The sequence below is a fragment of the Eublepharis macularius genome, chromosome 4, assembly GCF_028583425.1.
Source record: "Eublepharis macularius isolate TG4126 chromosome 4, MPM_Emac_v1.0, whole genome shotgun sequence".
Classification (NCBI taxonomy): domain Eukaryota; kingdom Metazoa; phylum Chordata; class Lepidosauria; order Squamata; family Eublepharidae; genus Eublepharis; species Eublepharis macularius.
Window position 1 is genome coordinate 126293803 of NC_072793.1, and position 12670 is coordinate 126306472.

The window sequence follows — 12670 nt, forward strand, 5'->3', positions numbered from 1 at the left end:
CTCACAGGGTAGAATTCATTACTTTGTGCTGAATTAGGTAACTCCCCAATGCTTCCATTTTGTTACTAGAGATAATATTAAATCTTTTCACCGACAGTTTGAAATGCCTTTTAAAAAATACAGAGAGGTAGCATGGATGATTCTGAGTTTCTTATTAGCAGCTTTCTCCTCAAAGAAGTTGCATAAAATATGACAGCACTTGGGGCTTATCAAACTGTACAAAATCATTTACACCTCAAAATTCCTTCTGAATGTCCAACAATAGGGTTGAATGCAGTGGAAGATTGCCACATATGCTAGAGTCCTTGTGCAAGTAGAAGCATAGTGGAAAGACTGCTGGCAGCTTGTGCTCCTTTAAACTTAACAATATCCCAACTTGCATTTCCCCTGGCACAAGAGAGAGTGCAAGAAATAATCACAGCCAACAGGTTTGGCCATACAGTACTATAGTATAAGCAGAACTCAGGAAAGTGTTTTTACATATCTGTTCATACAGCACTGGACCCCAACCCAAACAGCAGATTGTATGGAAGGTAGGAAGTGGTTATTGGTTACTTCTGGAATTTTATGTACATATGTATGTATTCTATCCACCTTCCCTATTAGCAGGGCTTTTTTTCAGTGGGAACGCGGTGGAACGGAGTTCCAGAACCTCTTGAAAATGGTCACATGGCTGGTGGCCCCGCCCCCTGATCTCCAGACAGAGGGGAGTTTAGCTTGCCCTCTGTGCCGCTCGGCAGCGCGGAGGGCAATCTAAACTCCCCTCTGTCTGGAGATCAGGGGGTGGGGCCACCAGCCATGTGACCATTTTCTCCGAGGGCAGCTCACTGAGTTCCACCACCTCTTTTCCCAGAAAAAAAGCCCTGCCTATTAGTGATTATCTGTATACATTGCTATAGAGTACAGGCCTGACTCTGGCCATCCCCACTCCTCCCGCATTATGAGGTAGATTTTTCCTCTAAAACCAATGAGGTTGTTTACTGGGGCTGGGAAGCCTGCGGTAACGTGTATTTGGGTGTAACTTAGAATTCCTGTTGTCCCACACTTTAAGCACGTATATGTAGTTGATTATCACCCATCCCAAGTTTAAGTAGAGGAAAAGCAGAGGCCCATGCTCCTTTTAAAGTGAAGTGGCACCAGAGGCTTAGAAAAGTTTAAAAGATAACAGCAGATTTATTCAACAGGCAGGGTTAGTATGAAGATAGATAGGGAAAGGGAAATTGAGGTAAATTTAGTTTGTTGATCAGAACACTTCACTAGAATGAGGCACAATAGTCTTCTTAAAGCTTAGTTTCAAATATTTACAGTTCTTAAATGTGAGAGGTAGGTTGATCCAGACTTAAGTTACTTAAAGCAAAGTTCCTCTAGAGATTTCACTTCACAGCTTAAGTGTACAGACTTTTACACAGTCCTTTTACTGCAGACCAAAGTTACTCTACAGAGTCAAAAAAGCCTTTCCAGACACTGGGCAGGAATTATTCTTCCACAAAAGACATAACCCTGTTCTTTTGGCTGAAGGGGAGTCTCCTTTTACTACCCACTTCCTCTGCCAACCACACACTCCCAGTTCTATCCTGTCTCAGTATTAAAATTAGTGCTGGCTTTTCCACTTTAGTTCTTCACCTAAATGCTTTTTATCAACCATGAGCTGTCACAGTGAGGGCAAACTTTTTTCCTCCTTTTCCTCACACAGAGGATTCTCAGAGCCAAGCTACAAGTGACGAATGACACTTGCCTGGCAAGTGAACAGACTCACGTGTATTCCTCCCTGTTCACTTGCCATTCACTTGCGCTCCACTTGATCAAGTGGAGAGCAAGTGAATGGCAAGTGAACAGGGAGGAATACACGTGAGTCTGTTCTCTTGCCAGGCAAGTGTCATTCGTCACTTGTAGCTTGGCTCTCAGATGACTCTAAGGAAAAGCCTACGGAACCAAGGCCAGGGAACCCGGAGGACCAGTGGGATCAGGGAGGGCCTGACACTCCAGAGGCACTGGCTGACCATGCCCCAGCAGCACCAGAAGCCACCCTGCCAGAGTCTGCAATGGTGATCCTGCCACTGGCCTCTGAGATAGCCACTAGACCTCCACCAAGCACATGCCACGAGCAAAACCAGCAGAAGACCCAGGCCAAGGTAGTGCAAAGGAAGTAAAGTGCCAGACAGGCAGCATGCAATCTTACTCTGAATTCAGTTCAGAACATGGTTCTGAAAGTAGTAGTGCTTCATGGGATCCTGGAAAAAGCACAACACATTCTCAGGAGCTTCAACACATGCCAGTTAAGTGCAGCTGAGCCTGATTATCTCCCAGCCCATTTAGGCTGAGGCACGAGAAGCCTGCATTGCTAGATCAACTAGTCCATTAAGTGCAAGTCTTTTGTGCCAGCTCCCTGCTACTAGCACCAGTGGCATCTTTTAAGTTTCACCCTGAGGCCTTATTCCTGAGGACAATGAGTGTAGGACCCCTTGCTTGAAATGCCTGGTTTTGTTTTTTTAATGAAGCTGAGCCATTTGAACTTTTAGGCCTGGTTTAAACCTGAGGCCAATAGTGACATTGCAAGGGTTCAGTCTCTTAGCAACCCATGCAAAGCAGCTGTGTGTGCTTGGAGTGTTTGCCAGAAATCTGTAGGCCTCGTTGTTATTGTGCTGGTATGCAAATGATGCACATGTATAAATTTAAATAAGGTCCTGAGCCTGTGCAAGTTGCACCCGGAAGCTCTTATGGCTCACCAGCCTCACAATTACGTTGGTCCCTTTACTACTTGTGTAAAGCACAGAGGTGGCAACCCAGTTTAAACATTGAAATCCATTGGACCATTATTCTGGCAGGCTAATTTGAACTGATATTTAAGGTGGGGGTGATCCAAACTCTCCAAACGGGCAGACTAATTATTTGATGCTTGAATGTAATGTTAGAATGACGGATTTTCGCTATAACGGTAATTTCAACAGTTTTTTTTTTTAAAAAAATCAACAGCCACCGATATTTCCAACTGTTCGGCATTCTAAAAATGACACGGAAATCGAAATGACACCACCCCTTGATGTCTCCGTGGGGATTTTGGAGCACCCCGATTAAGATTTATGGCCGGGATTGTGCAACAATGCTGGGAACGTCCCCTTTTTAAAAAAAGGGGGGGAAGGCGGGCAGGCAGGCATGCTGTGGAGAGAGTGGAAAAGCTTGATAATTGCACGGCAAAGAGGGATGGTGTTCCGGGAAGGCTGCAAACACGGAAGTGGGGTGGTTTGAAGGGGGCGGTCTCCTTGTGAAACGCTTCTATTTGTCCACGTCCACGGTGAGAACCGCGCAAGAGAAGCGTTTGAATGCATGACAAATTCGTCTGAGGCGCAACACTAAAGACGCGAGAGAATGGCGGGATTGAGGTAAGAGTATGTGAACAGCCCTCTGAGAAGCGCATAATGGGTGCGGGAAAAGCGGAAAACTTGAGACGTGTGGGTTCGGCCCAGATGCTCTGCACATGCAAAGTTCCCTGGGTGACTTCTTTTGCCTTGCTGGAATCAACTTTAAGTCAAGCCTCATTCCGGGGAGCACAGCTACAGCCTAGATTCTTGAATTGACAAAGGCTTTTTTTAGCCACAGAAATGTGCATCACAGAGAAAAGGAATGAAACCAGTGAGCTGTGGGGAGCTCATCCCTAATGGAGGAAGGGCAGCCCTAGCAAGATATGAGATTATGCACTCAGATTTCTGATCCATGTAATATATCTCCTTTCCTCTTAATAAACACTGAGTCAAGCAGCCATAAGGGACAGAAGAGAACTTCATATCTGTTAGTCACTCACTGTATTTTTATGTACTTAAAAGAATTAGGCTATCATTTTGTGCTTGGAACCAATGTGGGATTACCCATACACTGGCAAATCCACTGAGTCGCTTCTGAAGGTACCTGCACTCAAATATTAATTTTTTTAAAGTATGCCTGTCTATATGGGTATAATGGGAATTATTTTGGTATCTAGAAGCTCTATTATAAAAATACTGTAAATGGATTAAAAAAATGTAGCCTATCATCAGACAGGAAGGGGAGGAGGCAGTGGCAGATGGGGGAAGCCTTGGGGTGTAGTACAAAAATACATATGGGAAATCAGCTTTCCTTTTTTTCTTCACCATTAAGAATGTGCACAAATTGCCCAAATGCCAACAAATGGTTTGTCTCCTGCTCAGTTATGCTGCTTGCAGCTTGTGGATCAAACCATCCAGATGACTGAACATCTCGGATGGCTACTTGAAATTAAAGGTCTGCCAATATCAGAGAGAGAACAGATAGTTAAAATCACACATTTTATCTCAACAATGGATTTAACAGAAGGAAGTACAATTAGCCAAGAAATGATAAAATGTTAGAGCATGTTATCAACCTTAATGATGAGTCCCAATGGAGGAAAAAAATGCAATTCAGGGAACAGAACTTTGTAAATTGTTCAGCATTAAATTTAGTTTTCCATTACTGAATACATAATATGCAGTTCTTTTTTTCTCATTTTAGCAAATTGTAATTCAGAGCTATCCAAATTAATTTGGAAGGTGTATGTATGTATGTTTAGATCATGCAAACTGGAGGCCGTAGCTTTCTTTGTTGAGTCAAGCCATGTCATTTGGGGTCTTTTCCTATTGCCTCCCACATTTCCTGGCATTATTGACTTTTCCAGAGAATCTTGTCTTCTCATGATGTGACCAAGTATGATAGCCTCAGTTTAGTCATTTTAGCGTCAAGGGAGAATTCAGGCTTGATTTGATCTAGAACCTACTTATTAATCTTTTTGGCAATCCATGGTATCCATAAAACTTTCCTCTAGCACCGGTTAGGAACATAGCCCTGTGTGTTCAAATAGGATTTTTGTTTATAAGCAAATGGGCCTTGGACTGTAGCTTCATTTAATTCTGACATGGTCACTATATTCTAAATCATTTTTCAGCCATGAGCATCTGATGAAACATTCATCATTAATTCATCATGGGCTATGTGGCATAATGTCCACAAGGGTCCCTGCATCACAGCTGCATTCCTAATACCAGTTTCCTGAGAGTAAGCATCATTGAATAAAATGGAACCTGCATAAGATTGCTTCCACAGAAAGCTGCTTGGGGAAGATCTGCCTCCATAAAATCCTTCCACTGAAAATTTGTAGGATCTAGCCAGATTTCCACTTGCTTCAAAATATCTTAGCAGCAAATAATGCATTGGAAATAAATTCTATTTTCATTTTCAGTTTTTGTTTCAAAAACCCTAGAAGAATAATTATAGTCTAATAATTCATTACCTTTTCTAGTAATTTATTTAATGACTTCAGAGTTTGTATTCCAAGATTTATTGTATCACCAATCCTTCCAATTCTAATAAAGTTTAATCCCAACAAGATGGAGGTGCTTTTGGCAAGCGGGAAGGTCTGGCCCAGAATTTAAAGGGTAACTCATTCTGAATGGAGTTGCACTCCCTTTGAAGGAACAGGTCCATAGTTTGGGGATGCTCTTGAAATGGTGTCAAAATTTACATTCATGACCGCAAAACCTTGTGCATCCAGTGCAACCGTTCCTAGTCTTACCTCCATCTTGCATCCTCAGTCAATAAAAAGTGAAGCTGCTCTTCCAACATGACATGTTGGCCCTGGAGAGACAAAGAGCTACAAGCCTACAGTCTCCTGAAGGGGTTTGCAGATGTGCTGCTGAGACTGTAATCCACTTTGGCTTAAATGCTGGAAAGTTGTATCGGAGCCAGGCAGACAGCTCCATAAAGGCTCGCAAAGGCCCCAACCCCCCACTTTGATGAAACCTTCATAGCAAAGTATCAGTCAGGACCTAATTTTGCTGTCAAGATGGAGCAATTTTCCATGTCCCTGATAAGAAAAGATGGCTGAGAATGGAATGGAATGAGGGAAAGATGGAAGAGCAAATTTGCAAGACTGTATTGTCTCTTCAAGAACAGGCTTGCTTTTCATCCACAGAGCTGCAGAATAATAATAAAATAATACGGCTCCTGGTTATATAAAACATTATACATAATGTATGGCGCCATGCATATTTCAGAAGTCTGTTCATTTCGTACAGTTATATGGAAAATTGCAACATGATTATGGCAATTTTTACTCGTATTTTGTCACGCAAAATGAAGTAAGAAAGGACATTTGTTTCAAAACACATTAGTCATGAAAGAAAAAGTTTCTTAAGGGAAGAGTGCAGTAAGATGGTGATGGGGAGGGGGTGCTTTTTAGAAAATATGTGCCACCAGAAGCTGAGGGTGTAATTTAAATTTAAATATATAAATAAGTATGTTTCCTTGTATAGGGTTAAACTTTTGTTTCTACAACCGTATTAATCTGGGCCATAATTCTAAGTACACTTAGGCAGGGCTTTTTTTCTGGAAAAAAAATGGTGGAACTCTCAAGAGAGAAATGAGGGAGAAACACACAGAAGAAAAGTGTTGCTGCTTTTGAATGCCCCACTGCTTTTTTTCAGCTGAGGGGAAGGGGAGGAGAGGGGGTCCCTCCTCCCTCTCCCCTCAGCTGAAAAAGCTTCCTGCATTTTAAAACAGCTTTTTTGAGGGGAGGGGAGGGGAGGGGAGGGGAGGAGGTCCCCTCCCCCTCCCCCCAGCTGAAAAAAGCAAGTGGGTGTTTGAAAGCAGTGTTGCTGCTTTCAAGGCCCACAGATTTTTTTTCAGTTGATGAGGGATCCCTCTCCCATCAGCTGAAAAGCAGTAGGCTTTGAAAACACTTTCTCACCACTTGCAAGCTGCAAGAAAAGTGTTGCTCTTTGCCCGAAGCTAAAGAGCTGGGCACCTTGGATTGCGCACAGAAGGAAACAGGATCAGGGGGTGGGGCCACCGGACATGTGATTACTTTCAAGAGGTGCTGGAACACTGTTCCATGGTGTTCCAGCTGAAAAAAAGACCTGCACTTAGGCAATGTAAAAGCCATTGAAACCAATAGGACAACTTCTACTTAAAAATGCACTTAAAATATATATTGTATTATTGAAGGCTTTCACAGCCGGAGAACGATGATTGTTGTGGATTTTCCAGGCTGTATTGCAGTGGTCTTGGCATTGTAGTTCCTGACGTTTCGCCAGCAGCTGTGACTGGCATCTTCAGAGATGTAGCACCAAAAGGCAGAGATCGCTCAGTGTCACTATATATATTAGCTTCATCAGTGATTATTTCTTAAAAAGGAAAGAACAGCATCAGAATGTCTGTTTCTACTTGATGACCTTTTAAACACTACTCTGTCAAAATACTCTGCTGCATGGCATTTTTTTATAAAGGCCATTGCTTTCTAGCTGCATGAACAGCTTCATATTATATACAAAATGTGCATGTGTGTGGTTTGCAAAATGCTTTAGAGTTCTATATAAAAGCTATACTTGGGAGTAAAAATGTGACATTTATCCTTACTGAAACACTTATGTTAACCAAGTGCAATGTAACACTCTACAGAATAAGTACTTGGTAATGAAGTAGTTCCTAATAAAATGGAATCTCTTGGGGCTAAATTGTCTCATTTCAATTCTGTACTGCTCAGGTTGTGAAATGTAACATACGCCTTTTGCTTATAAAATTGGCTGCATAAGGGGCTGCAAAGAACTCCTCAAAAGACTGGCATCACCGTTGCTAATCTGGCAAATGGTTTCCTACTAATAGGTCATCAACTGGCATGGGGGAGGATATTAAAAGAGAAAGGAAGAGATCAGGCCACTTTGCCCTGATCTCCAACCCAGAGTGGCAAATTCTGTTGCACAAATGTCACTTGCTCCACCACCTTTCTTTGCTTATTTCATAATAAATGCAGAAGGTCAGGCATCACATCTCAGGAGGCTAGATCTGTCTATCACATTTTTATTCCAATATTCCTCCAAGAAGCTCCTATATGGTTCTTCCTTCCTCATTTAATCTTTGCAGTAATCCTGTGAGATAGGTTGAGTGAGAGTGTCTGACCCAAAGTCACCCAGCCTGCCATGTAGCGGAAAGTGTGGTGTAGTGATTTGACTGTCAGACTAGGATCCGAGACAACCAGGTTTGAATCCCCGCTCTGCCACTGAAGCTCACTGAGTGACCTTGGGCCGGTCTAACGCTTTCAGCCAAACCACCTCACAGAGTTGTTATGAAGATAAAATGGAGGAGAGGAGAATGCTGTAAACTGCTTTGGGTTCCCTTTGGGGAGAAAGGTGGGGTATAAATGACATCAAATGAAAATAAAAATAAGCATCAGAATGAAAAGTCAGTCAGCACCCTATACCATTGTCAGAATTTTGTGCTGCAGCTATTATGATGATGAAAGTCAGTCCATTGTTTGTTCTTTTAATCCTGAATGGGCAATGCCGGGTTAGAAATAAACTTGAAACTTACAGAGAGAGATTCAAGCTGTTCCTTTCTCCCTAAACCTCACTGCCCGCCGCCCCTGCAATCTGCAACCCTATTCTTTATGAAATAAGTCAATCATTTATTCTTCTGTAATCCTTATATAAAGGACAATATTTCATCATCTTTCAAAGGAAAAAAGAGTTCTTTACAAGCCATCCTCACCGAACTAAAAAGGAAAACTGTAAATTCTGGTTCTCTACAGTCAAGGAGAGATGGTAAGAGATTTTTACGATCCACAGAGCACAAGAATTTTTTTTCTTTTTCTTGTCTAATTCTTCCTTCACTAACCTCAGACAAAATCCCATTTTAATTGTAATAGAAGTAGTGAGGCCTTTCACAAGTGGTGCGTGCCTTTTCAATAGCCAGTGTCGATTTTTTGCTCATAAAGACCACGACTGTGTCAGCTGTAAGGCTTGGGTGCATTAGAAGTTAGGACCTGGTCAATTCAAGGGAAAGTATCCCGATAGCCTTAGGTTAAGTTTGTCCTAGCCTGGTTACACAAAGCCCTTCTTAATGGAGATGCCAGGGATTGAATTTAAGATTTCCTGTATGCAAAACAGATGCTCTAACATTTACCAAAGAAGTGGGCAATGTTGGTCCTGCCTTGAAAGTGGTATTTTAATTATACTTCCTTTTATTCTTTTCCAGCTTTCAATTCTGTTAACCTTCAGAGTTCTGTGAAACTCAGGTGATCATATCCTACTGGTGACACACTTAGTCCTTACCCAACAGAGAACAATAATTTTGCAGCTCAAATACCATTACCATTTGCTTTGCAGATAAGTTTACCCGCAGATTAGGTAATGCTTGTGTCTCATCAGAGTGTAAGCATTTGCTCTGGGTGTACAGTTCTTGCAGGAAGTGGTAGGTGGGTGAATTTTGTGAAACACTGGTAAACACACTTGAGAAGCAAGACACACAAGACGCTCGTTTAAAGAAGTTATGTATCTATCCGTAAAATGTCAGATTGGTAAGGCTTAAACATTTGCTTGTATGTTAATTCTGGGTGTAGATGTGTGTGTGCTTATGTGGTATGACAAATGTTGGAGGAGAAGGTCAAGCTTTAGGATTTTTCTTAGACATCACATAATAAGCATTATTCACAAAACGGCATGCCCACAATCTCCCAAATTACAGTTCACAAAAATCATTTTGTTAAATCCATCGAGTGACCTCTCCCCCACTCCAGTATATGTCTGTGCAGTTCCACGTATTTTGAGTAAAAGGCTCATGTCCCAAGTCCCTCTTTTCCTCTTATTAAGAAATTATACTATCACTGCAAGATAGTTATCCTGAATTTTAAAAATGCTTAACAATTTTCTTTGCTGTTTTCTAATTCTGCTTCTTTCCTGATCAGTGTTCAGACGTAGTCAGCCTCTGATTATGAGGTGCTGAGGGGAGCCCTTGTCTTTGTTCTTTTCATCTTTGTACCAGCCATCCCTGCATCCATTTACACTGGCTCATTGGCGTCTCCACACTACATAATCACAAATCAAAAATGTAATAATGGAATCTACAGAAACCAGAGGGGAAGCATTTGGTAAAAACTTTGCCATACTTCAGCAAAAAAGTTTCAAGGGGGACTCCAGCATGAAACATCCAAGTTGTAATTCCGGTGCAGATTTGACACTATCATTTTGGGGGCTATTTTGCTATAGAAAGTGATCGCCCCTCTGCAGAAGTATGCTATGCATCTTACCTTGTTAATTCATCAACAGTTGGGACGTGATTCGTACCTACTCGGTGTGGATCATTTACCCTTTCGATTGGACCTTGTATTCACTTGTGCTCCACAATTAAATGTAACACACCAATATCAGGATAATGGTCTTTTTTCATCATAATGCCCGCCTTTCCATTCCATGAGACAAAGTGGGTTCTGGTTCACAAAAGCTGATGCTACAATAAATTCATTGGTGCCACATGATTTTTTTAGTTCAGGGAAACATGCTTTAGGCCAATATCTATGTCATTCAGCAGTCCTCCCAGTTAAGGTGATTCTTAGTGCTCCAAAGAAATCGGGAATTCAACATCATAAATGGGAGGACAGATTCCCTTCCTGAGTTCAATCAGTTTCAGAAAGGCTGTCCCAGAATTTCACCCCTCTGATAGTTAAAACACTGTGATTAATTGCTTGGAACCATTACAGAGGAAAGGGATCCTTCAGTAGCAGCATCAGGACCACTCCTTCTTGAAGAAATTGTGTGTCAATTCCTAACACTGAAACCCACTGTACTTATATTCCGAGAGCATTTGAATCCCATCTGTCTCAGCACATCCTACAAAGAAGTGAATCACACACCAAGAGGAGAATGAAAACACTGAAAAGGCTGATTTCCATAGTCCCTGTTCACTTGTCAATTGCATGGGTATTCATTACCGCCTGTTAGTCTTTCTGCTATTAACTGGGGATGGGAATGCCAGCTAAAGGCTATTCTTATGGTTTGAGTCCATAAATTATGCAGTATCACAGTCTGAAATTGACTGACAGGCTACACATATTTCAGAGATGTCAAAACAAGGTGTGTGTGGTTTTTTTTTTTTACTATAAACACTTCTGTTTTTGAAAGAATGAAAGCAAATGTGGATTCCTGTCCAAAATAGAGTTTATGTTAACAGGTTAGATGGTGCTCTTACTTCAAGCATCATTTAGTTTTCAGGATGATATATGTGGTCCTTCATGGTTGAGCAGGAGCTTGAACCTATGTCTCCTCAATCCTAGTCTAATATTTTAACTGCTATGCCACACTGGGTTGGAACCAGCAATCCATCAGCAAAAGGTGCTGATGACTGCAGATCTTTCCTACTTTCCCGTCCCTGCAGCAATCTTCTAACCCCAGGACAGTTTATCACTTGGGCTGCAGGACTTAAATGGAGTAACAGCTATACAGGTCAGGAGGGGAGGAGAAAGGGAACAAAACTGCCCTTTCTGCCTCTTCTTCCACTGATTTTGCTTCCGGCCCCACTGCAGCCTCCCACCCCATGTGGCTATCACACCATCCTGCAGCCTGGGGAATAAAATGTCCTAGGGTCACAAGGCCTGCTGCGGGTAGGGGACATCCACAGATCACTGGATCCAACCCAAACGCTCTCATGTTAGACATATATTATAGAATGAGTGGCCAAGTAGAATGGCTTGCTTAAGGCTACCTAGTGACTTCATTGCCATCTAAAAAACTTTTTTTTTTAATTTTGGAAGGTCTTTTAAACATAAATTCTCATCCTGGTTTTAGAATCCATGTTAAAACATTTTTATTTTGATTACTACATTTGTATTAATTTGTGAGCCATCCTTGAACACTTGTCTACAAGTGAAAACATATAAATGACCTAAATAAAATAAACAAAATTGCAGAGATTTGAACTAGGGATGTCCTAGATCACATACTTTTAAGCCACTACCTTATACTAGCTCTATAAAAGAGAATGTTGCTCCAAATTCGCCATAAAGAAAAGCTTCTCGTGTTTTTTAAAAAGTTTGCAAAATATATCCCACTTCTGCTAGCCCCAGGCAGAAAAGAGGATCTGTCCAGGGAACTGAGCTCCCTTACTTGAGATGCTCTTCAGCTCCCTTTCTGGTTTCTTACTAGTTCCAAGATTTCAGCTGGACTCCAGCTGACCTTCAGATAGCATCCTATACGAAGCCCTATACCAGCGCAGCAGCTCACATCTGAAAATCAAATCACAACTTGATTTGGCAATCTACATAGAGCAAAGATCTACCATAAATAGGTAACTGATCCTTGCTATTGTTTCTGCCAATACTACAAAGTGGAGTTTAAGTATGCTCTGTCACAGGTTTCCTCAAGGATCAGTTATACTTTTGGTAAAGGTGCTATTAATTATGTATTAAGTATCTGCATCTAGCTCCCAGAGCAATGGTTATCAAACTTTGTTTTAAGGAGAAACCACAACAATAAAATTCAATCCAGTTTTTCATCCCTAAGTATTTTAACAACAACAACATTCGATTTATATACCGCCCTTCAGGATGACTTAACACCCACTCAAAGCGGTTTACAAAGTATGTCATTATTATCCCCACAACAAAACACCCTGTGAGGTGGGTGGGGCTGAGAGAGCTCCACAGAACTGTGACTAGCCCAAGGTCACCCAGCTGGCTTCAAGTGGAGGAGTGGGGAATCAAACCCGGCTCTCCAGATTAGAGTCCCGCGCTCTTAACCACACAAGCACACATTTCATTTTAAAGCACTTTTCTTCCTCCCACTTTTGCCTGGAGCAGAAAGAAAAAAAATGTTTTTTTATTCCTTCATATTACTCCAACAGGTTTTCAAATGCTTAT